This window comes from Salvelinus fontinalis, chromosome 18 (assembly GCF_029448725.1).
Source record: "Salvelinus fontinalis isolate EN_2023a chromosome 18, ASM2944872v1, whole genome shotgun sequence".
Classification (NCBI taxonomy): domain Eukaryota; kingdom Metazoa; phylum Chordata; class Actinopteri; order Salmoniformes; family Salmonidae; genus Salvelinus; species Salvelinus fontinalis.
The window spans coordinates 44,570,387-44,595,129 of NC_074682.1; the positions used below are offsets into that span (position 1 = coordinate 44,570,387).

General features: G+C 41.8%; 1 pseudogene; it reads right to left on the reverse strand.

The window, feature by feature from the left end:
• Nucleotides 1–1,133: 1,133 nt before the first annotated feature.
• Nucleotides 1,134–23,763, reverse strand: LOC129816044 (limbin-like; annotated as a pseudogene).
• Between the last annotated feature and the right edge of the window lie 980 nt (nt 23,764–24,743).

Genomic DNA, 24,743 nt, shown 5'->3' on the forward strand with positions numbered 1-24,743 from the left:
AAAGAAGTCAAATAAGCCTGAAGGAAGGAGGAGAGATGAAGAGAAACAAATTCGGTTTACCCTTTTATCTGTGGATTAATTGTCGGAGTAGAAGACCTTGTGCATTTCAGGTAAAATAACAACCCAATGTTTATATTACAAGGACAAATTAGCTAGCAACAGCAAGGTAGCTAGCTTAATTGCCATAAATGGTTCATGCTTTTTGACCTGTCCCCAAATTAATATAATTGGTTCAGAGTTTGTTTTGATATTTCAACCTGCGTTTTCTGATCGCTTCTGGTGTAGGTGAACAAAATCAACTAGCGCGCGATGCGCATGTGGACGCATGTGTGCATGTGGTTTGGTCAGCATGTAAGGCACTGCATCTCAGTGCTGGAGGCGTCACTACAGACCCTGGTTCGATTCCAGGCTGTATCACTGAGTCCCATAGGGCGGCGTACAATTGGCCCTGCGTTGTTAGGGTTTGGCCGGGGTAGGCGTCATTTTAAACAAGAATTTGTTCTTAACGGACTTGCCTAGTTAAATAAAGGTTAAATATATATATTTTTAAATGTATTGACAGTTATAACACATTGGTTGAAATGTGTTAAAAATATATATTTTGGAACTGGCCAAAAACGGAGCTATAAGATGACTGCACTGTTGCAGATGTTTAACATACAACTGACAAGAACACTAAAATAATGTTTTTGATAAAAATGTTATTAATTTATCATAATTGCATTCATAAAATGTTTTAAAATATTGATAATAGTGAATACATATGTATTTAACAAGACGTGCAACTCATTTGTTGTAATAAAAACTACCTGCCTAAAGACAAAGCCTGCAACTATCTGACTATTTTACATTACTTGCTGACTATTTCAACAAAATTATTATAAATCATTCTGTTCATTTTTCTCATACCATCAGTGAGTAACATACTAGTGGGACATTTAAGACCACATAGCAGAATCTAACAGGGACCCCCTACCCTTGTCCCAGATCTGTTTATGCTGTTTTGGCCATTGTCATGGCATCAAACAGATCTGGGACCAGGCTTGGGGTACAGTATAGGACTAGTAGGAATCTTCTGTACCCAGAATTGATCCTATGACCAATTTTTAGACGACCAACCCGGACCAACAAACTCAGGGTTGGTCCGTGGGGGCCACCGACCCATTCTTCAGATTAAGGAAGTTCCTCTTCGTCCTCTTCCTGTTGGTGGCTCCCGTGGTGTCCTGGGGTTCCAGCGGGGTGCGGAACACAAACACCCTCTCCCCCGTAGTGGGGATGTCCAGTACTACTGCATCGTTCCCCAGGCCAGAGGTGGAGGGTTCTGCTGCAGTAGTAGAGTCAAACACAGTTTCACTGTCCACCTCTACTCCTCCTCCCACTGAAATCAGAACAAAGTCTTGGAGCTGTTCCGAGGTTGTGGTTTGGCTCATTCCAGTCGCGACTGGTTTGGGAGTGAGTTGTTGTGGAGTGGGTCGAAGAACTCCCTCCCTCCCCTTTTCCTGGACCAACACTTGAATGACGTCCCTGGGAGCCTCATGTCTGGGTTTGAGGAACAGCCTCTCCAGCAGGCTCTTTCTCTTGTCCTGAAACCTGGAAAATTAAGATCATGACATTTCCTTAGGATTTCTGAAGCACCTACAGAGCATTCGGAAAGTATTCAGACCCCTTCACTTTTTCCACAATTTGTTACGTTACAGCCTTATTCTCAAATTGATTAATTAAAAAATTTTACTCATCAATCTACACACAATACCCCATAATTACAAAACTAAAACAGGTTTTTAGAAGGTTTGCAAATTTATAAAAATAAAAAACAGAAATACCTTATTGACATAAGTATTCAGACCCTTTTGCTATGAGACTCGAAATTGAACTCAGATGCATCCTGTTTCCATTGACCATCCTTGAGATATTTCTACAACTACAACTTAATTGGAGTCCACCTGTGGTAAATTCAACTGATTGGACATGATTTAGGTAAAATAAAGGTACTTTTATTTTTTTGAAAGGTCCCACAGTTGGCAGTGCATGTCAGAGCAAAGACCAAGCCATGAGGTCAAAGGAATTGACCGTAGAGCTCTGAGACAGGATTATGTCGAGGCACAGATCTGGGGAAGGTTACCAAAACATTTCTGCAGCATTGAAGGTCCCCAAGAACACAGTGGCCTCCATCATTCTTAAATGGAAGAAGTTTGGAACCACCAAGACCCTTCCTAGAGCTGGCTGCCCAGCTAAATTGCGCAATCAGGGGAGAAGGGCCTTGGTCAGCGAGGTGACCAAGAACCCAATGGTCACTGACAGAGCCCCAGAGTTCCTCTGTGGAGATGGGAGAACCTTCCAGAAAGACAACCATCTCTGCAGCACTCCACCAATCACGCCTTTATGGTAGAGTGACCAGATGGAAGCCACTCCTCAGTAAAAGGCACATGACAGCTCGCCAGGAGTTTGCCAAAAGGCACCTAAAGGACTTTCAGACCAGGAGTGGCTTCAGGACAGGTCTCTGAATGTCCTTGAGTGGCCCAGCCAGAGCCTGGACTTTAACCCGATTGAACATTTCTGGAGAGACCTGAACATAGCTGTGCAGCGATGCTCCCCATCCAACCTGACAGAGCTTGAGAGAATCTGCAGAGAAGAATGGGAGAAACTCCCCAAATACAGGTGTGCCAAGCTTGTAGTGTCTTAACCCAGAAGACTCAAGGCTGTAATCACTGCCAAAGGTATTTCAACAAAGTACTGAGTAAAGGGTCTGAATACTTATGTAAATGTAATATTTTGCAAGAATTTCAAAAACACTGTTTTGATTTGTCATTATGAGTTATTGTGTGTAGATTAATGAGGAAAACCCCCAATTTATTCAATTTTAGAATGATGAAGTAACGTAACAAAATGTGGAAAAAGTGAAGGGGTCTGAATACTTTCTGAATGCACTGTAATTAGCAGACATACCCATAGGTTCTAATTGTCTCTACCAAGTTATTTCCTAGTAATTAGCACACATACCCATAGATTCAATTCAATTAGGGTTTACAGTATTGGGTTCAGAAAGGCTTTTCTTGTTTTTTAGTGGGACCAAATTGGATGTACCACTCTGTCGCTATGCTTTATCGTTATCGAGGTATTAACCTTTTTAAATTCACAAAGACCCACCTGTCCTCGTTAACATTGCATTGATAAGAGGGAGATAGAGAGAGAGACACAGCTGCATTTGAGCTCCTACTTTTTTCAGTATCTTTTTACAAAAAGATAGATTTGGAGTTAAATAAAGTTGGATTTTTTGGCAGGGACATATACATGATTCTAACCTCCATAGCATAACCTTCACTCCAGATCAAAACTCCCAACCTACAAATTGATTTTGGACAAAATTACCTGGAAGGTTTCCTACTGCCAAGGATTCCTTTTTCCAAGCTATACAGCGGGTGCTCTGGCAAACAAACAGCAGAGACCTGAGGACACCATCCAACCTGGAACTGAGCGAGTAATGTTTGGTCTGATGCTATTTTTAAAGCCAAGAAATACATTACAATGATATATTTTACTTTATGGGGACTGAATGCTAAGTTAATATTTTTTTCTTGTAACTTATGCTATTTGCCTCTTGACTCCTGCATGCTTTGTTGACTATGAATTTTCTTGTTCACCCAACCGTGGCACAGACTATGTTTGTTCTCACACTTGGGTCTCTGACTCTCTATTTGCTACACGGACTCTTGGCCTCCCATCCTATTCTAACCACCTCTCGGCAGCTTTGTATTCATGTTACCTGATGAAATTGCTGTACAATATGATCTTGTTGCCATCTGATGCACATTCAGATGTCATAAATCATCACTGCAGAGCTCTCCCTGTCATATGCAGTGCCATGATTGTACTACTGCTGATGATATCTGGAAATGTGCATGTACACTCTGGCCCATCTACTGTTGCAAGCCCCAATTCTGACTTGTGCTCTGATATCTGCTTCACTGATTTCTGCTCTCGTAAAAGCCTGGGTTTTCTGCACGTTAACACTAGAAGCGTATTGTCTAAAATGGATCAATTTAAAGTGTGGGTTCACAGCTCCAATCCAGATGTGTTGGTCATTACTGAGACATGGTTAATGAAGAGTGTTTTGAATACTGATGTTAACCTTTCTGGTTATAACCTTTTTCGGCATAACTTATCTTCCAAAGGGGGTGGAGTGGCAATCTTTACCAAGTATCACTTTCAGTGCTCGGTTGTCTCCACCAAGTCTGTCCCCAAACAGTTTTATTTGCTGTTTTTTGTTGACTGTTGCTGGGTGTTACTGTCCTTCATCAGCACTGGCCTGGACCATACCTGCCCTAAGCTCTCTCCTGGCCCCTTACACTAAGTCTGAAATTGTCCTGCTAGGTGACCTAAACTGGGACATGCTTAAACCACCTGACTAAGTCTTAAAGCAATGGAACTCCCTAACTCTTTCTCAGATTATTACCAATCCCACAAGGTATGACTCCAAACACCCAGAAAAAGCTACTCTCCTCGGTCATCCTCACAAATAATCCTGATAGGTATCCGTCTGGTGTTTTCTGTATTGACCTTAGTGATCACTGTTTTACAGCCTGCATTCGTAATGACTGCTCAGTGAAACGACCTGTTCTGATTTGTCATAGACACTTGCAAAAAAACTTTAATGAGCAAGCCTAGGCCACCCTAAAATGGTTTAGAATCAGCTTGATCCCCTTTGTCGAAGATGCTTGGACCTTCTTTTTTGATATTTTCAGTGGTATTGTTAACAAACATGCCCACATAAAGAATAGAGAATTAAAAACAGGTTCAAACCCTGGTTCAACCGTAATCTTGCAGAGTTACTCCACCTCAAGAATTCAATTTGGCGAAAGGCTTGGCACACGCATACTCAGGCTGACTGGCTCTCATTCAGGCAAATGAGAAATAAGTGCACTCAGGCTTTCTGGAAGGCCAAAGTTTAAGAGAAGGTCTCTCTCTATGGGTCTAACCCCAAGAAGTTCTGGAAAACGGTTAAAGATCTGGAGAATGAACCCTCTTCCTTACAGCTGCCCATGTCCCTTAATGTTGATGATGTGGTTGTTACTGACAAGGAGCACATGGCTAAGCACTTTAATCACCACTTCATTAAGTCAAGATTCCTATTTGACTCAGCCATGCCTCCTTGCCCGTCTAACATTTCCTCATCTCCCTCCCCTTCTAATGCGACTAGCACCGATGCTCATCCCTCTTTTTCCCCTGCCCCGCTACAAAGTTTCTCCCCCCAAAAACATCTGGGTCAGATGGTTTAGAGTCGTAGTCACCTCATACAAGTACTAGACGGTCCACTGTCCTTCTCTTAGCACATATCAAAGCTGCAGGCTAAAGTTAAATCTATACTTGGTTTCCTCTATCGTAATCTCTCCTCTTTCACCCAAGCTGCCAAACTAACCCTGATTCAGATGACCATCCTACCCATGCTAGATTATGGAGACGTCATTTAGAGATTGGCAGGTAAGGGTGCTCTCGAGCGGCTAGATGTTCTTTACCATTCGGCCATCAGATTTGCCACCAATGCTCCTTATAGGACACATCACTGCACTCTATACTCCTCTGTAAACGGGTCATCTCTATATACCCTTTCGCAAGACCCAATGGGTGATGCTTATTTATAAAATCTTCTTAGGCCTCACTCCTCCCTACCTATCATCCCTCATCCTCCACATACACCTGTTCTGCCAGTCACATTCTGTTAAAGGTCCCCAAAGCACACACATCTCTGGGTCGCTCATCTTTTCAGTTTGCTGCAGCTAGTGACTGGAAAGAGCTGAAAAAACCCCACTTAAACTGGGCAGTTTTATCTCAATCTCTTCATTCTAAGACGCAATCATGGACACTCTTACTGACAGTTCTGGCTGCTTCGTGTGATGTATTGCTGTCTCTAACTTCTTGCCCTTTGTGCTGTTGTCTGCGCCCAATAATGTTTGTACCATATTTTGTGCTGCTACCATATCGTGTTAGTACCATATTGTTGTCATGTTGTGTTGCTACCATGCTGTGTTGTCATGTGTTGCTGCCATGCTATGTTTTTGTCTTAGGTCTCTCTTTATATAGTGTTGTGGTATCTCTATTGTCGTGATGTGTGTTTTGTCCTATATCTTACATTTTTTTTATCCCCCGTCCCCGCAGGAGGCCTTTTGCCTTTTGGTAGGCCGTCATTGTAAATAAGAATTTGTTCTTAACTGACATGCCTAGTTCAATAAAGATTAAATAAAAAATCTAAATTGTCAATATTCTGAGATTATGAGAATTGAATTGGGGCCTTAGATAAAGTGTATCCACATTGGAAATAAAAGCTCCAGAAGAAAGTTGAGAGGCTCTTTGTCTTGCCCTCACTGGTTTCGGTCCTGGTCCGTTGCGTGGGCTGAGACATTCCTCCCCACCATATCCTCCCTCAGTCTGACAAGCAGAGATTTACCTGCTCCCCCTGGCCACCTGAGAAAACAGCCCAGAACGGAGAAGGAAATTAACTCTCTAGCTATATCAAGAATACATCAAGAATGCATCACATTTCCGTTGATGTATTTTTTATTGTACATGGTCCTTGTCAAATAAAAGTAATAAAAATAAATTTTATTATATACATTATTCAATTGAGGGCCAGGGTAACTAAGCAGATGGAGATGGATATTATGCTACTTAAGTTAACGTTCTCATGAACTTCCCTGAATAGACAGGCCAAGTCCCAGGCCAGGCGTCCTCAAACAAAGAGCATTATTCACATAAGCAACAGAGTCCAAACAGAATGTTGGCCAGACAGGACGTTGACAGAAGTGTTCCATGCTCCTAGCCAATGTATCATAGGCAGATGAGAACGTATGATGCACAGAAGTAGTATTCTTTCCTCCTCAGTGAGATCCCATTGATTGGTCTCACTACTTCGACAGTGCTGTAAAATTGGGGGAATAACCAAACTTTTGCAGATAGGTCTTTTCGCTGATTCAGTCAAACGTTCTCATGTGTACAGAAATGCCAGCACCCCCCTGTATGATCAATAAAGTCTTAGCTTGCTACTAGATCCCTAAATGAATGCTGAAATGTTGAACCATTTCTTTGTAGTTTCTTTGAAATACTAGCCTTTGTGGCAGGCTATTTGTTTGACAGGTAGCTAGTTACAATGGCAAAAAGGGGCCATATTCAAATTCCGTTGATAGGAGCCAAAATACATGATTCAACTGACATGATGAATGTGTCTTATAATTCTTTAAGCATTTCCTGCATTCAGCGTTTACTAACAAGTAACACATTGTGCTGGTGTGATTCACTGACAGACACAAGCCTAAACATATGGTGCACGGCACAAACTGCTCCAAGATTTCTATTCTCTAGTGCAGTGGTTCCCAAACTTTTTATTGTCCCGTACCCCTTCAAACATTCAACCTCCAGCTGTGTACCCCCTCTAGCACCAGGGTCATCGCACTCTCAAATGTTGTTTTGCCATCATTGTAAGCCTGCCACACACACACACTATACGATACATTTATTAAACATAAGAATGAGTGTGAGTTTTGTCACAGTGACAAAGAGCTCTTATCTTCTTATGGCTGGGGGCAGTATTGAGTAGCATGGATGAATAAGGTGCCCAGAGTAAACTGCCTGCTACTCAGGCCCAGAAGCTAAGATATGCATATAATTAGTAGAATTGGATAGAAAACACTCTGAAGTTTCTAAAACTGTTGGAATGATGTCTGTGAGTATAACAGAAATCACATGGCAGGTAGAAACCTGAGAAAAATTCCAACCAGGAAGTGGGAAATCTGAGGTTTGTAGTTTTTCAAGTCATTGCCTATCCAATATACAGTATCTATGGGGTCATATTGCACTTCCTAAGGCTTCCACTAGATGTCAACAGTCTTAACCTGTTGGGGATGGGGGCGCTGTTTAGACTATTTATGCTAATTTGGCTAATTTTTTAAACGGCTTCCCACAAAATCCTTGATCGTACAATATGCATATTATTATTATTATTGGATAGAAAACAGTCTATAGTTTCTATAGGAGTTGAAATTTTGTCTCTAAGTGGAACAGAGCCCATTCTACAGCAATTTCCCTGACATGGAGTCAGATTTGAGAAATGTTGGCCACTTTTCTGAAGTCAGTTAAAAGGGCACTGTCGTTGCTATGACTATACGGACACTTCTTACGTCTTCCCCTGGATGCCTTTACGTGATGACGATTCCAACGGGGTCGATTGCGCGTTCACAGGCCCTACAAATGAAAAAAACCTTTAGCTAGCAAGTCTTTTCTTGCTGCGTAACGCGCGTGGAAGACACCGACCCTCTCCTGTTCCAAGCGTTAGTTTAGCCTGTTATATTTCTCCGGTCATCTTTTCACTCGTTATAGGAGTTACAAACATCATAAAGTAGTTAATTTAAAGCGTTTTATAGCAATTTATATCCGTTTAGTGCGATTTTGGGACATTTATTTTTGCAACGATGTGAAAAGTTGGGCACGCTTTTCAGTTCATCCCGAACGCAGTTGACATTTCCACATGGCAAGAGGACAGCTTTCCACCAAAAGACGATTTCTCCCAAGAAAGGATCCTTTGCCCAAGATACTGATGGAAGAACAGCTCAAGGTAGGACATTTTTATTATGATAAATCGTGTTTCTGTCGAAACATTTTAGTGGCTTAGGACGCCATGTTTTTTGACGTAGCTTCGCTTGGCGCAAACTGTATTGAAAAGTAAGGATAAATTAAAAAATGTAATAACGCAATTGTATTAAGAATTAAATTGTCTATCAATCCCTGTCCACCCTATATTTTTTAGTCACGTTTATGAGTATTTATGTATAAGAGTAGATCACTGTCTAAGTGGCGCAAGGACATTTTCTGACCAGCTGAGCTACATTTCACATTGTCTAACCATGATTTTGGTGGCTAAATATAAACATTTTCGATCAAACTGTATATGCATGTTGTAATGTGATGTTACAGGAGTGTCATCGGAAGAATTCTGAGAAGGTTAGTGAAAAAATTAATATCTTTTGGCGATGTTGACTTTTATCGCTCACTTTGGCTAGAATCAATGCTGGGCTGCTAATTGCTATGTGCTAAGCTAATATAACGATTTATTGTGTTTTCGCTGTAAGACACTTAGAAAATCTGAAATATTGTCTGTATTCACAGGATCTGTGTCTTTCGATTCGTGTATGCTGTGTATTTTTACGAAATGTTTGATGATTAGTAGTTAGGTAAACACGTTGCTCATTGTAATTATTCTAGTCCATTTGTGATGGTGGGTGCAATTGTAAACTATGCCATATACCTGAAATATGCACTTTTTTCTAACAAAACCTATCCCATACCATAAATATGTTATCAGACTGTCATCTAATGAGTTTTTTTGTTGGTTAGGGGCTATAAATATCTTAGTTTAGCCGAATTGGTGATGGCTACTGGTGTTGGTGGACAAATAAAAGATGGTGGATTATGCTAATGTGTTTTTAGGTAATAGATGTACATCTTTACATATTGTGTCTTCCCTGTAAAACATTTTAAAAATCGGAAATGTTGACTGGATTCACAAGATCTGTGTCTTTCATTAGCTGTATTGGACTTTAATGTGTGAAAGTTAAATATTTTAAAAAAATATTTTTTTTGAATTTCGCGGCACTGGTTTTTCAGTGGGGGGGGGGGGGGTGTGCCGCTACCGCCACGCTGATCCTAGACAGGTTAAAAACCTTGTTTCAGACTTCTACTGTGAAGGAGGAGAGAATAAGAGCTGATTGCTTAAGTAGTCTGGCAGAATGCCATGAGCTCAGTCAGGCGCACGCCCGTGAGAGTTAGCTGCGTTCCTTTTCCTTTTGTCACAAGCCGGCTCATAGCCTGTGACAAATGAGAGGACACGAACAGGTATAGGCCAATTTAAAAGTGTTCTTTATTATAAACAACCTACTAACTTAAACTAAGAAATAGGAATGAGGTGTGGATGTATCATAATGTAAGGTGTATGTAAAGTGCATGGGTGCATGAATATGTGTGTGTGAACATGACTGAGTGGAAACTATGCAAAACTAAAAAGGAACAAACAAATCATGAGCATACCTGGAGGAGCAGAGAGAGAGAGAGCAAGAGTGATTAGTGACAGCTTTATACCCTGAGCCCAGGTGGCTCCAATCACTTAACGACCCTCCTCTGCCTACAGGAGGAACCACCCCCTGCACGGCAGAGGAGGAGCCGTGACACCCCCCTCCTTAAAATGAGGGTCCCACCCTCAACCCAACTTCCTCCAACATATTCAAAATAATTCAAATTTCCCAAAAAACGAATAAACAAAAATACCAATCCCGGCTCCTAGCAGTAGCCCCGTGTCCCCCAGCTGACTGTCCGCCCCTCAAACTCAGCAGCCCTGGTACCTGGGGAGCAATTTAAGAGAAAAGAGGCGCAGACAGCCCGTAGGGGTCAGCAGAGAAAAGATACAAGCTAGGTTAAAGGAGCACGGGACAGAGCATCAGCAATGATATTATCCTTACCCTTAATGTGCCTAATATCAAGGTTGAATGGTTGCAAGAACAAAGCCCAACGCATCAGGCGCTGGTTTGGGTTTTGCAGAGACCTCAGAAAAACAAGTGGGTTGTGGTCAGTGAACACAGTTAACCTGTTTGGGGTGCAAGCCCGACCTCGGACCGAAAATGACACCCCTGCAGAGCGCGAAATTCAAAATCTATTTTTGAAAAATATTTAACTTTTACACATTAACAAGTCCAATACAGCATTTGAAAGATAAACATCTTGTCAATCCAGCCAACATGTCCGATTTTTTAAATGTTTTACAGAGAAAACACCACATATATTTATGTTAGCTCACCACCAAATACAAAAGTGGACAGACACGTATGAATTATGATTATGAAGTATGAATTATGATTGAAGTAGCATGCACAACCAACCGAAATAAACTAAAACCAACCTAAAGAGCCCAGAAAAAACGACCTCAGATGACAGTCATATAACATGTTACACAATAAATCTATGTTTTGTTCATAAAAAGTGCATATTTTAGCTATAAATCAGTTTTACATTGATGCTACCCAAAAATGCTAATACATAGCTACAGTCTGAATCCAGCCGGGAGTAGCCAGAGAAAATACATACACCAACGTCGGCTACTAATTACACCTCATAAAACATTTCAGAAAAACATATGGTGGATAACTAATGAAAGACAGATATCTTGTGAATACAGACAACATTTCCGATTTTTGAAGTGTTTTACAGCGAAAACACAATATATCGTTATATTAGCTAACATCATAAGCTAGCATAAGGCAGCATTGATTCTAGTCAAGCGCTAGCCTAGCATAGTTAGCAGAGTTAGCATTCAACAGTTCGACATATATATGAAAAAGCATCCCAAATTGGGTCTTATCTTTCTTGGTACTCCATCAGAATGTTGTAACGGGGTCCAATGTCCAGTAGAGTCTTTAGTTGGGTTCCAGAACGAATGATTTCCCTCTTTGGTTAGCTAGCACGGTAGCATTGCTGCGCCAGAAAGCGTTTCTTCAAAAAATTCTTCCGTCGTTTCACATCTAAAGTCCAGAATAAATTGCAATAATATAATTAAAGTATATTGAAAAAACACACTTTAGGATGATTTTGTGACATGTAGCAAATAATATCGTAGTCAGGCATCATATTCAACGTTAACTACCTTGTTCCAGAAGCCGAGATCAAATTATCCTTCGCGCCCGGATTTTTATTTTAACTGCGCAGGTCTCACAAGAAGTTCTGTTATTCAGTCCAGGGAAGAGATATTCGACTCCTTTCAATTCTCACTTCCGCATTACAGTCTGGCGAACGCCTCTGACGTGTCCCTATGGTCATAAGTCAAATGGCCTTTTATAGAGAAGGTCTTAAAGAGACACATCGCATTTTGGGAAACTCAATTCGGCTGGGAAAATGGCTGTAAAAATATTTCTGTTCGACTTAGAGAAACAATTCAAACCTTTTTAGAAACTACAGACTGTTATCTATCCAACAGTAGTAAATATATGCATATTGGAAAATAAAAAGTTTCTTAGGAGGCCGTTTGAAAATGTGCACACATTTTCCAGTTTTCAATATTCAGCGTGCAGCCCAAACAGGTTTAAAGGGGTCAAACCAGAACCAACATAGACCTTGAAGTGCTGTAAAGCCCAAATGAGACCTAAAGCCTCCTTTTCAATTACAGAATAGTTTTTCTGATACTTATTAAATTTTCGGGAGAAGAAACTGACTGGACACTCAACCTTGTCGTCATTCTCCTGGAGAAGCACAGCCCCAGCACCGATTTGACTGGCGTCTACCTGCAATTTGAAAGGTTTCCCAAAATTTGGTGCTGCCAACACAGGTGCCAAACACAAAAGAGTCTTAACTGCATCAAATGCCTCTTGACACTGGGTGGACCAGATAAATTCAGCCTTGGCCTTCAACAGATTGGTCAGTGGGGACACTACTACCGAAAAGTTTACAAAAAGCACGGTAGTACCCCACCATTCCCAGGAAGCGCATCAGTTCTTTCTTTGTAGAGGGCTGTGGGAACTGCTTCACAGCCTGAACCTTGGCTTCTACGGGACAGACAAATCCCTGACCAACAACCTTGCCTAGGTATGTGACTGTAGCTTTGGCAAACTCACATTTTGCCAAATCAATACCTGTGTCCAACATAGACTGCATCTCTGTTTCCAGTTTTAGTCTCTTCTCCTCAGATACACGATAAAATCTGTGTTTGATAGGCTTAGCATCTCCGATGTCTATCATGTTCAATTAAGTGGGTTTGTGATGGAGTGTCAGAAAACAAAACAGGGTAGTTTCTAATAAGAGCTACCAATTCATCACGTTTCTCAGGGTCTAAATGATCTACCAAAACCCCAAGGTTTTGCAAAGTCTGAGAGTTTTTCAACCGACCTTGTAAGACCTCATCTGAAACTTTAACTTCCTCTTCTCCCCCCTCCACCAAATTAAAGCCACAAGATGCAGGGACTGGGGCAGCAGTCAACACTGACCTCACTGCTGGAGTGCCTTCAACTTTGCTTAGATCACGGGAGTGATAACATTTTAACAGGTTCACATGGCATAATTTAGAGGACTTCCTATGACTAGGGGTTTCAATAAGATAGTTCAAATCTGACACTTTACGCAACACAGTGAAAGGACCACAGTATTTTGCCTGAAAAGGTGAACTTACAAGAGGCAGAAGAGCAAGTACCCGATCACCGGGACTAAACTCACGCAGCTCAGCCTGTCCGTCATATTTCAGTTTCATTTTCCGTTGAGAACATTTTAGTTTTTCTTTCGCTAGTTCACCAGCCCTATACAACTTCAACCTAAAACCATTTACATAGTCAATAAGGTTCCGAGGTGGTTCCTCAGGCAAACAACCATCCTGCAACACTGCTAAAGGCCCACGCACCTTATGGCCAAACACTAAGTCATTTGGGCTAAACCCTGTGCTTTCCTGCACTACTTCACGAGCAGCTAGTAACAGCCAAGGTAACCCCTCCTCCCAGTCGGCAGACAGTTCCGTACAATATGCACGAAGCAAGGATTTTAAAGTTTGATGAAAACGTTCCAAAGCTCCCTGGCTCTGGGCATGGAACGCAGTAGACTTGTTGTGTTTAACTTTAAGCTGTTTGAGAACCTGAGCAAATAAATGAGAGGTAAAGTTAGACCCCTGATCTGACTGGATGGTTTTTGGAATCCCAAATGTTGAAATAAATTGAGTTAAAGCTTTAACTACTGATTTTGAAGTTATGGTACGCAAGGAAAAAGCTGCCGGATATCTGGTTGCTTGACACATAACAGTTAATAAGTAGCTATGACCTGACTTGGACCTTGGTAATGGCCCAACACAATCGATAATAAGATGCTCAAAAGGTTGCCCTACGGCTGGTATTGGATACAACGGTGCAGGCTTTACAACTTGATTTGGCTTGCTTGTGCGCTGACACGTATCACAAGTTTTAATAAACTGAGATACATCCCGCTTTAAACGTGGCCAGAAAAAATAACGAAGTATACGATCATACGTTTTACGAACACCCATATGACCTGCCACATCACCATGTGAAGTTTGCAACACTTTATTTCGCAAAGTAGTAGGTACAACTATTTGAAAGACTGGTTCTCCTAAACCCTTATCATAGTGTGGAACCCATTTCCTGACCAACAGCCCATCAAGAAGAAAATAACACTGAGCACTATTCCTCACCACTGAATCAGGAACCACTTTATCAAACAGATCAGCCAAAGTAGTATCGGCTTTTTGCTCAGCCATCAATGAATCTCTAGAACTAGTCAACTGTTCTGTCTGGAGTTTGACTGGCAACTCAAGACTTTCTGGCTTACTCTCAATCTCCTTACGAGAGGCTGCGCGGATAACCGCACAAACTGGAAATACCTCAGGAGACACACAGTTCTGATCCGGAGATTCCCTTGCAGGGGTCACTGAAGGTTGCTTCTTACAGATGTTTAATTTGCCATCTGCCCACACCTTACTACCTGCCAAGTCATTCCCCAAAATCATGTGCACTCCCTCTACTGGCAACTGAGGTCTAACCCCAACATCTACATCACCCTCTACCAGACCACATTTTAGGGTAACTTCATGTAAAGGACAAGAGAATGGAACTAAACCCATACCACATACCATTACACAACGGCCACCCTCACTACTAGCAGACTGACCGCCAAAAACACCCATTTCCCTAAGACCCTGCTTTAAGCTAGTTTTAACAGTCTCTTTAATTTTTTTATCAACAATATCAATCTGATAATGTTCAGCAATTTCAATTAACTGCTCCTTAGTACACAACTCTAAGGCTACCTCTGAAGGAGCTTGAACAAAACTACTCAAAATGGAAGACATTTTCCTCAACCAATACAACTATTACAAATGCTCAAAAAAAACACAACTCACCTGCTGTCAATCTGGGTTCAAGGACAAGAGCCACACCCCACTATCCTCCAAAAACTACTAACTAACTGGCCCTGGTCTTCGTGCAGTCACATGTGGTGGGGTTTTATGCACACAAAACCAGTGGAGTGGAAAAGACAACCAGAAACTGGCAGCCCTCCCATAACCACAGAGGTGCTCCCGAGCCGATGTAGGGGAAAAGGGAAAAGGATGCTCTACCCACGTTCACTGCCACCTAAAACAAAAAACACCACGAGCCTCCTATGGACACTCGCTGATAAGCCTAACCAGGAGAGGACTCTCACCTGAACAAAACCCAGAAAAACAGAGTGAATTGCTTAGCTACGAAGCTAACTGAACCAAAAGAACACATGGCTCTCAACGCTCTCTTCAACAAAATTGGCCCAACCAAAACATCCCCTCAAACAAAAAAACATTTGGCAAACTAAACTAAACTAACCCAAGTTAACTACTATCCTGGACGAGCCCCCACTTGTCACAAGCCGGCTCATAGCCTGTGACAAATGAGAGGACACGAACAACAGGTATAGGCCAATTCAAAAGTGTTCTTTATTAAACAAACTATTAACTTAAACTAAGAAATAGGAATGAGGTGTGGATGTATCATAATGTAAGGTGTATGTAAAGTGCATGGATGCGTGAATATGTGTGTGTGAACATGACTGAGTGGAAACTATGCAAAACTAAAAAGGAACAAACAAATCATGAGCATACCTGGAGGAGCAGAGAGAGAGAGAGAGCAAGAGTGATTAGTGACAGCTTTATACCCTGAGCCCAGGTGGCTCCAATCACTAACGACCCTCCTCTGCCTGCAGGAGGAACCGCCCCCTGCACTGCAGAGGAGGAGCCGTGACACTTTCTAAAGACAAAGAAATTCTCTGGTTGAAACATTATTGAAGATATATGTTAAAAAACATCCTAAAGATTGATTCTATACATCGTTTGACATGTTTCTACGAACTATAATGGAATCTTTTTTACTTTTCGTCTGGCCTGCGCGTCGTGAATTTGGATTTTCTGAACTAAACGCGCAAACAAAAAGGAGGTATTTGGACATAAATCATGGACTTTATCGAACAAAACAAACATTTATTGTGGAACTGGGATTCCTGGGTGTGCATTCTGATGAAGATCATCAAATGTAAGGGAATATTTATAATGCTATTTCTGACTTCTGTTGACTCCACAACATGGCGGGTATCTGTATGGCTTGTTTTGGTCTCTGAGCGCTGTACTCAGATTATAGCATGGTGTGCTTTTTCGAAATCTGACACAGCGGTTGCATTAAGGAGAAGTTTATCTAAAGTTCCATGCATAACAATTGTATCTTTTATCAATGTTTATTATGAGTATTTCTGTAAATTGATGTGGCTCTCTGCAAAATCACCGGATGTTTTAGAAGCAAAACATTACTGAACGTAACGTGCCAATGTAAACGGAGGTTTTTGGATATAAATATGAACTTTATCGATACAAAACATACATGTATTGTGTAACATGAAGTCCTATGAGTGTCATCTGATGAAGATCATCAAAGGTTAGTGATTAATTTTATCTATATTTCTGCTTTTTGTGACTCCTCTCTTTGGCTGAAAAAATGGCTGTGTTTTTCTGTAACTAGGTACTGACCTAACATAATCAGATGGTGTGCTTTCGTCGTAAAGCCTTTTTGAAATTGGACACTGTGGTGGGATTAACAACAAGTTTATCTTTAAAATGGTGTAAAATACTATTTTAATTATGAGATTTCTTTTGTTTGAATTTGGCGCCCTGCACTTTCACTGGCTGTTGTCATATCGATCCAGTTAATGGGATCTCAGCCGTAAGAAGTTATAGGACCAGGGAGCAAATACTAATATAATAATCAACAATTTTGCTCTTTATTTAGCCATCTTACATATAAAACCGTATTTGTTAATCAACAATTGTGAATAACTCACCACAGGTTAATGAGAAGGGTGTGCTTGAAAGGATGCACATAACTCTGCAATGTTGGGTTGTATTGGAAAGAATCTCAGTCTTAATCATTTTCCACACAGTCTGTGCCTGTATTTAGTTTTCATGCTAGTGAGAGCCGAGAATCCACTCTCACATAGGAATGTGGTTGCAAAGGCAATCAGTATCTTAACAGCGTAATTTGCAAAGGCAAGAAACTCTGAGAGCAGCCCTATCCAGTAATCTGGCAGTGGTTTCTGATTAAATTCAATTTTCACAGAACCGCTTGTTGCAATTTCGATGTAGCTCTCTTGTTCAAATATCGGTAAGTGGACTGGAGACAGGGCATGAAAGGATAACGAATCCAGCTGTTTGTGTCATCCGTTTCGGGAAAGTACCTGCGTAATTGCGCACCCAGCTCACTCAGGTGCTTCGTTATATCACATTTGACATTATCCTTAAGCTTGAGTTCATTTGCACACAAAAAAATCATACAATGATGGAAAGACCTGTGTGTTGTCCTTGTTAATGTAGACAGAAAAGAGATCCAACTTCTTAATCATAGCCTCAATTTTGTCCCACACATTGAATATAGTTGCGAAGAGTCCTTGTAATCCTAGATTCAGATCATTCAGGAGAGAAAAAAATATCACCCAGATAGGCCAGTTGTGTGAGAAACTCGTCATCATGCAAGTGGTCAGACAAGTGAAAATTATGGTCAGTAAAGAAAACTTTCAGCTCGTCTCTCAATTAAAAAAAATGTGTCAATACTTTGCCCCTTGATTACCAGCGCACTTCTGTATGTTGTAAAATCATTACAAGGTCGCTGCCCATATCAGTGAATATTGCAGAAAATACACGAGAGTTCAGGGGCCTTGCTTTAACAAAGTTAACCATTTTCACTGTCGTGTCCAAAACGTCTTTCAAGCTGTCAGGCATTCCCTTGGCAGCAAGAGCCTCTCGGTGGATGCTGTAGTGTACCCAAGTGGCGTTGGGAGCAACTGTTCGCACGCACATTACCACTCCACTATGTCTCCCAGTCATGGCTTTTGCTCCATCAGTACAGATACCAACACATCTTAAACACCAAAGTCCATTTGATATCACAAAGCTGTCCAGTACTCTAAAATATCCTCTCATGTTGTCCTAGTTTCCAGTGGTTTGCAGAAGAGGATGTCTTCCTTAATTGGCCCCCCATAAATGTAACGGACATATAGCAGGAGCTTTGCCAGGCCCACCACGTCTGTTTACTCATCCAGCTGTAATGCATATAATTCACTGCCTTGTATGCAAAGCAGTAATTGCTTCAAAACATCTCCTGCCATGTCACTGATGCGTTGTGAAACAGTGTTTTTTGATGAAGGCATTGTCTGTATAGTTTTTTTGGTCTTTTCCCCCAGCTTTGTCCCAGCATCCAGTATTTATGCTGCAATAGTTTGTGTCAGGGGGCTAGGGTCAGTCTGTTATATCTGGAGTATTTCTCCTGTCTTATCCGGTGTCCTGTGTGAATTTAAGTATTCTCTCTCTTTCTTTCTTTCTTTCTCTCGGAGGACCTGAGCCCTAGGACCATACCTCAGGACTACCTGGCCTGATGACTCCTTGCTGTCCCCAGAGCTACTGAGTGTGCAGGCTTTTGCTCCAGTCCACACCTGTTTCAAATAATCACCTAACTATTGTCTTCAGCATTATTAGCTGAATTAGGGTGGGTTAGCGCAATGCTGGTGCAAAAGCCTGCACACCCACACTCTCCAGGAACAGTGTTAGCCAAGCCAGCCCTGGACTAGGGGGTTGGTTCTCCATCTGTGCCCGTAGGAGCCATTTCTGGCCTGTTTAACCAATTTCTTGTGCACAAGTCACATTGATCTTTACCTGAGCCAGTGATTTTTGGATTGACGATAGCCCCTACAGACAGTACCTGTTGGCCGGCATGCTGAAACAGCACCTCTGCCGGGGCCTTCTCCTGGGCTTCCCTGCAGTGCTCCGCCTCCATCTGTTCCCTGGTCTCCAGGTTACACTGGGCTGCCATGCGCCACGTGTTCCTCCTTCAGCTTGCCCTCCATGCCCATCAGCTGGCTGTGAAGCACGCTCAGGAGGCGCTGCTCCGCCTGCTGGGACATGTGATTCTGGGAGCACAGCGTGACCAGCAGGGTGGCGATCACATTCTTGTACATCTGAACATGGCTGCTCTCCAGGCTGGAGGTAGCCCCCAGCAGGCTGAATGACCACCTTATAACGTCTAAGCATCCTGACATAATGATGCTGACTAAATTTCAGTTACTTCAGTCTAGTCAGAATATAAATATATCATATAAGCCTTGAGTATAAGACACAATTGTAATGAACACGAGGGGAGACCGAGAGCTGGTTTCAAGCGAAGGGCGCAGCAGGTGTTTATTACAAAGGACCACAGGAGGAGGCAGGTAGCTGGGTCCAGGGGAAGGCAGGTCATACACAGGGGTCCAAAAGGACAACAGTACAGGCAGGGAAAAGGCTAGTGACGTAGTCTGAGGGATCAGGCAATAGGTAGATAACAGGAAATCCGATAGGCTAAAGTACAGGCAGGGAATAGGCGTCGTTTGTGAGGCAGGCAAAAACTATCATACACGGGAGGAGTAAATCACGGGAAAAACAGAGTTACGAAAGAAGTGTGTCACAAAACAAACAATACCTCACATGGGTTACAAAGAACTGAACTAAATAGTGTGTGATAATGACATACAGGTGTGTGAACAAGTGATTAGAATTCAGGTGATTGGGATCTGGAGAGTGAGCTACGTTCAGGGGATCTATGAGTTTGAGAGTGTGAGCTGGAAAGTGAGCTGCGTTCAGGGGATCTACGTGTTTGAGAGTATGAGTTGAAAGCAGACATTAGAACAATAAAGGCTCATATACGCTTGTGACAAGTAATAAAGCAATATATCTGCTGGTGTAGCCATTCTTCTTCAGAGCTTGATACATGTTCTGGGGGTCTTCCAGCACCATAATGTCCACCATCTTGTCCTCGAATGCCGCCTCTTCCTTGGCCGTCTCGCTCATGTTGCACACTGCATACTTAGGGTCTGAATCACCTTGCTTTTTCTATGGGAAAGACAGACATACAGAGAAATAGTCACACTCTCGCTAAAATAAAAAAAGAATCCTTAAGTCAACCAACAAGAGGGAAAAAAGGCATCACTCTAAATATTTCAAATAAAGGACAAAAGAGAGTCCATTTTATTCAATACATTGGTTTCATTGGGTTTTATCCTGGCTGTAGCCCGAGTCCCACATCTGTTCTGCTGTCTTCCCTACTCCATTGCTGTCATTGTCACACAGCCAACATGGTACTGACAAGCAGCAATGGAGTTGGCAAGACAGCACAAATAATCTGGGACTCAGGCTAGCTAATAGTCGTGAGGTAATAGTCATAACGGCCTACCCTTCACTGCAGAGAGGTTTTCCTGGCTCTGGCACATATCAGGTTCATGGCCAGAAATCCTAGGGACAGCAGCAACAAGGATAGGAAGAATCCCCCAACAAACCCAGCAAAGTGGACACCGTGATTGGGGTGAATCTGAAAGTAGGTCATGAGATATTTACATAATATTCAATATAGAGAAGGAAATTAGTATCAGGGTCATGGCCAAACCTGTGACCTGATAACTGTGATAAAACATCTGTAAGGTGAGGCAGGCTAATGTATTGAAAAGTCCATACTAAGTTACCTTGTCCATGGAGTTCACCCTTAGTGTTAAATTAGCCACTACTGGACCAAACATATTGACGTCATTCTGTGGAGCGAGAACAGTTAAATGTTTTATGGCTACCGAACACGACCTGTGTGACAGACAGACTGAGGAGAGACAGATTTCTCATGACTTACAGTACCAGTTAAAAGCTTGGACACACCTACTCACTCAGTTTTTCTTTATTTTTACTATTTTCTACATTGTAAAATAATATTGAAGACATCAAAACTATGAAATAACACATATGGAATCATGTAGAAGCGAGAAAAAAAAGTGTTAAACAAATCTAAATATATTCTATCGTTGAGATTCTTCAAAGTAGCCACCCTTTGCATTGATGACAGCTTTGCACACTCTTGGCATTCTCTCAACCAACTATAAGTTAGTCACCTGGAATGCATTTCAATTAACATGTGTGTCTGGTTAAAAGATCATTTGGAATTTCATGTGGAATTTCTTTCCTTCTTAATGCATTTGAGACAATCAGTTGTGTTGTGACAAGGTAGGGGTGGTATACAGAAGGTAGTCCTATTTGGCAAAAGACCAAGTCCATATTATGGCAAGAACAGCTCAAATAAGTAAAGAAATGACAGTCCATCATTACTTTAAGACATGAAAGTCAGTTAATCTGGAAAATGTCAAGCACTTTGAAAGTGTCTTCAAGTGCAATCACAAAAACCATCAAGCGCTATGATGAAACTGGCTTTAATGAGGACCGCCACAGGAAAGTAATACCCAGAGCTACCTCTGCTGCAGAGGATAAGTTCATTAGAGTTAACTGCACCTCAGATTGCAGCCCAAATACATTCTTCACAGAGTTCAAGTAACAGACACATCTCAAAATTAACTGTTCAGAGGACACTTCATGAATCAGGCCTTCACGGTCGAATTGTTGCAAAGAAACCAACACTACTAAAGGACACCAATAAGAAGAAGAGACTTGCTTGGGCCAAGAAACACAAGTAATGGACATTAGACCGGTGGAAATCTGTCCTTTGGTCTCATGAGTCCAAATTTGACATTTTTGGTTCCAACCGATGTGTGTTTGTGGGACGCAGAGTAGGTGAACGGATGATCTCTGCATGTGTGGTTCCCACCGTGAAGCATGGAGGAGGAGGTGGGATGGTGTGGGGGTGCTTTGCTGGTGACACTGACTGTGATTTAATTAAAATTCAAAGCAAACTTAACCAGCATGGTTACCACAGCATTCTGCAGTGATAAGTCATCCCATCTGGTTTGCGCTCAGTGGGACTATCATTTGTTTTTCAGCAGGACGATGACCCGAAACACACCTCCAGGCTGTGTAAGGGGTATTTGACCAAGAAGAAGAGTGATGGAGTGCTGCAACAGATGACCTGGCCTCGACAATCCCCCGAACTAAACCCAATTGAGATTGAGTGAAGGAAAAATCTGCCAACAAGTGCTAAGTATATGTGGGAACTCCTTCAAGACTGTTGGAAAAGCTTTCCTCGTTTTTTATTTTGTTTTATTTCAACATTATTTCACCAGGTAGGCCAGTTGAGAACAAGTTCTCATTTACAACTGCGACGTGGCCAAGATAAAGCAAAGCAGTGCGACAAAAAACAACAACAAAGAGTTACACATGGGATAAACAAACGTACAGTCAATAACACAATAGAAAAATCTGTATACAGTGTGTGCAAATGAAGCAAGGAGGTAAGGCAATAAATACGCCAAAAGTGGAAAAGTAATTACAATTTATCAGTTTACACTGGAGTGATATATGTGTAGTTGAGGATGTGCAAGTAGAAATACTGGTGTGCAAAAGAGCAGAAAAACAAAAACAAATATGGGGATGAGGTAGGTAGTTGGTTGGATGGGCTATTTACAGATGGGCTGCATACAGTTGCAGAGATCGGTAAGCTATTCTGACAGCTGACGATTAAAGTTAAGTCTCCAACTTCAGTGATATTTGCAATTTGTTTCAGTCATTGGCAGCAGAGAACTGGAAGGAAATGTGGCCAAAGGAGGTGTTGGCTTTGGGGATGACCAGTAAAATATACCTGCCGGAGCGCGTGCTACGAGTTGGTGTTGCTATGGTGACCAGTGAGTAATATTGAAGCTGATTTAGAGAATGCCAAGAGTGGGCAAAACTGTCATCAAGGCAAAGGGTGGCTATTTGAAGAATCTCAAATATAAAATATATTTTTATTTGTTTACCACTTTTTTGGTTACTACATGATTCCATATGTGTTATTTCATAGTTTTGATGTCTTCAATATTATTCTACAATGTAGAAAATTGTAAAAAATAAAGAAAACCCTTGAATGAGTATCCAAACTTTTGACTGGTACTGTATACCTGGAAGTGAGTCGATGGTGAAGGTCTGGAAGCCTGTCTCCACCATCATCCCCCCACTCTGCAGGGGTGCTATCCCAGATACAAAGTCCCTGATGGCCAGCTTGGACAGGTTGGTGCCCCCTGGAGGCCCAATGTTGTGGATGAGCAGGAAGAATGTCAGATGGGGAAACTCAGTCCCCGCCTCCACCTGTGTCCCAAAGGATCATATATATAATAGTGCAATGGGAAATATGAAGACATGAGAGAGCGAGAGAAAAATATATATAGTGTTGAGGACATGATATGATAGCTGTGAAGCCTTCCACTTTGACTACAAATGTCGCATGGGCACACGTATAGACTACCACATATCCGGTCTACATGAACGGTAACAAGCAATAAGCAAAGGAAGCCTGTCCGTTACACAGTCAAAAGGACTTACCTGGGCAAATTTGTGAAATGTGCATCCAAACGCTGATGGCTGTGCATCACTCTGAACCCGAAAGAAAATACAAAAGTAAACGCTACATGTTTTTTTTTGTTTCACGAAACCAGGAATGGAAAATTGCATCATTATTTTCCATTAGGATTTTTTTTACCACAACCCCTGGGGCTGTGTGTGTGTGTATGTATGTGTGTGTGTACTTGTGTGTGTGTATTTATGCTATGTGCATGATTACATGAGGCAGAGTGTGACCAGTGATGTGTCTGGTGAGGCTTCTCTTGCGGCTCTGGGCTTATTGAGGCATAGAGGGACTGTCCCCAGGGGCCTGCTGCTGGGGCCAAAGAACAAAGAGGACCCTCTTCAGCACAGAAAGCCAAGGGACCCCATTGCCCTTGTTGTCCCGTGAAGGACCATTAGTTAACATATAGTAGCGTACAGTGACAGTACACATCTGATGACCCAATGGGTTTGAACATATGTAACAGCTTAATCATTGGCTACTTACAGCTGAGTGTCACTTTGGATGTTATGCCCTTATCGCTACCCTAGGGATAATACCGGATTAAAATATACCTGATAAAAAAATTGCTGAGTAGATAATAACAAACCATCCATCTTCTTCAAACTCGGCTCTGCTGATTTTCCAGCAGGGTCGTGATGAAATGGTCTGGGAGAGTCCTGATGAGGGGGGAACTTAGTTAAAAACTAAACAAAAACCGGTCAACTACTGCATCTCAGGCAGACGGATATAAAACCCTTCGTTGAGGATGGAATAGAACAGGCACAGAAATAAAGGAATTGCTCTCACTCTAGGTCGACCATTTCCAAATGGGTTCTGTAAAGTTCCCCATGAGAGTAGGGAGCTACAGAACGCCGGATGTTTATCGTTGCTGTCCCCCAGGATAGCGGAATGGCATGGACTTTCATGATGGGTTACATTGTAGAACCCATACAAATTAAAAGGGAGGTGTTGTAGACGTTGTATCCGAAATATATGCCTATATTCTAGTTGAAAACAGAGGAAAATAAAGAATACAGTGACTTCCACGAAGAAATGTAATTTACCTGAAGAATTCGTTTGTGTCCAAAAACTTTCACTACTTCCGAAATACGTTACATCTTGCATCATCCTGCTACTGTGACCAAAAGTCGCACATACAATGTCAACATTGTAATTGTTCTCTGATAACACGACATTGTGTTATATTATATAAAAAAATGTGTCAAGGAAAATAGACAAAAAACAGTAGGCTAAACAGTTTGTCCACTGTAAAAACACTGGTTATGGAAGTTGGTCATCCAAACTTCCTTGAAGACTTCCCCAAAACTATGATGAAAATGACAAGCTCCACCCCTGAACGTGCGTATCATCAAATCTGTTCAATCATTGGTT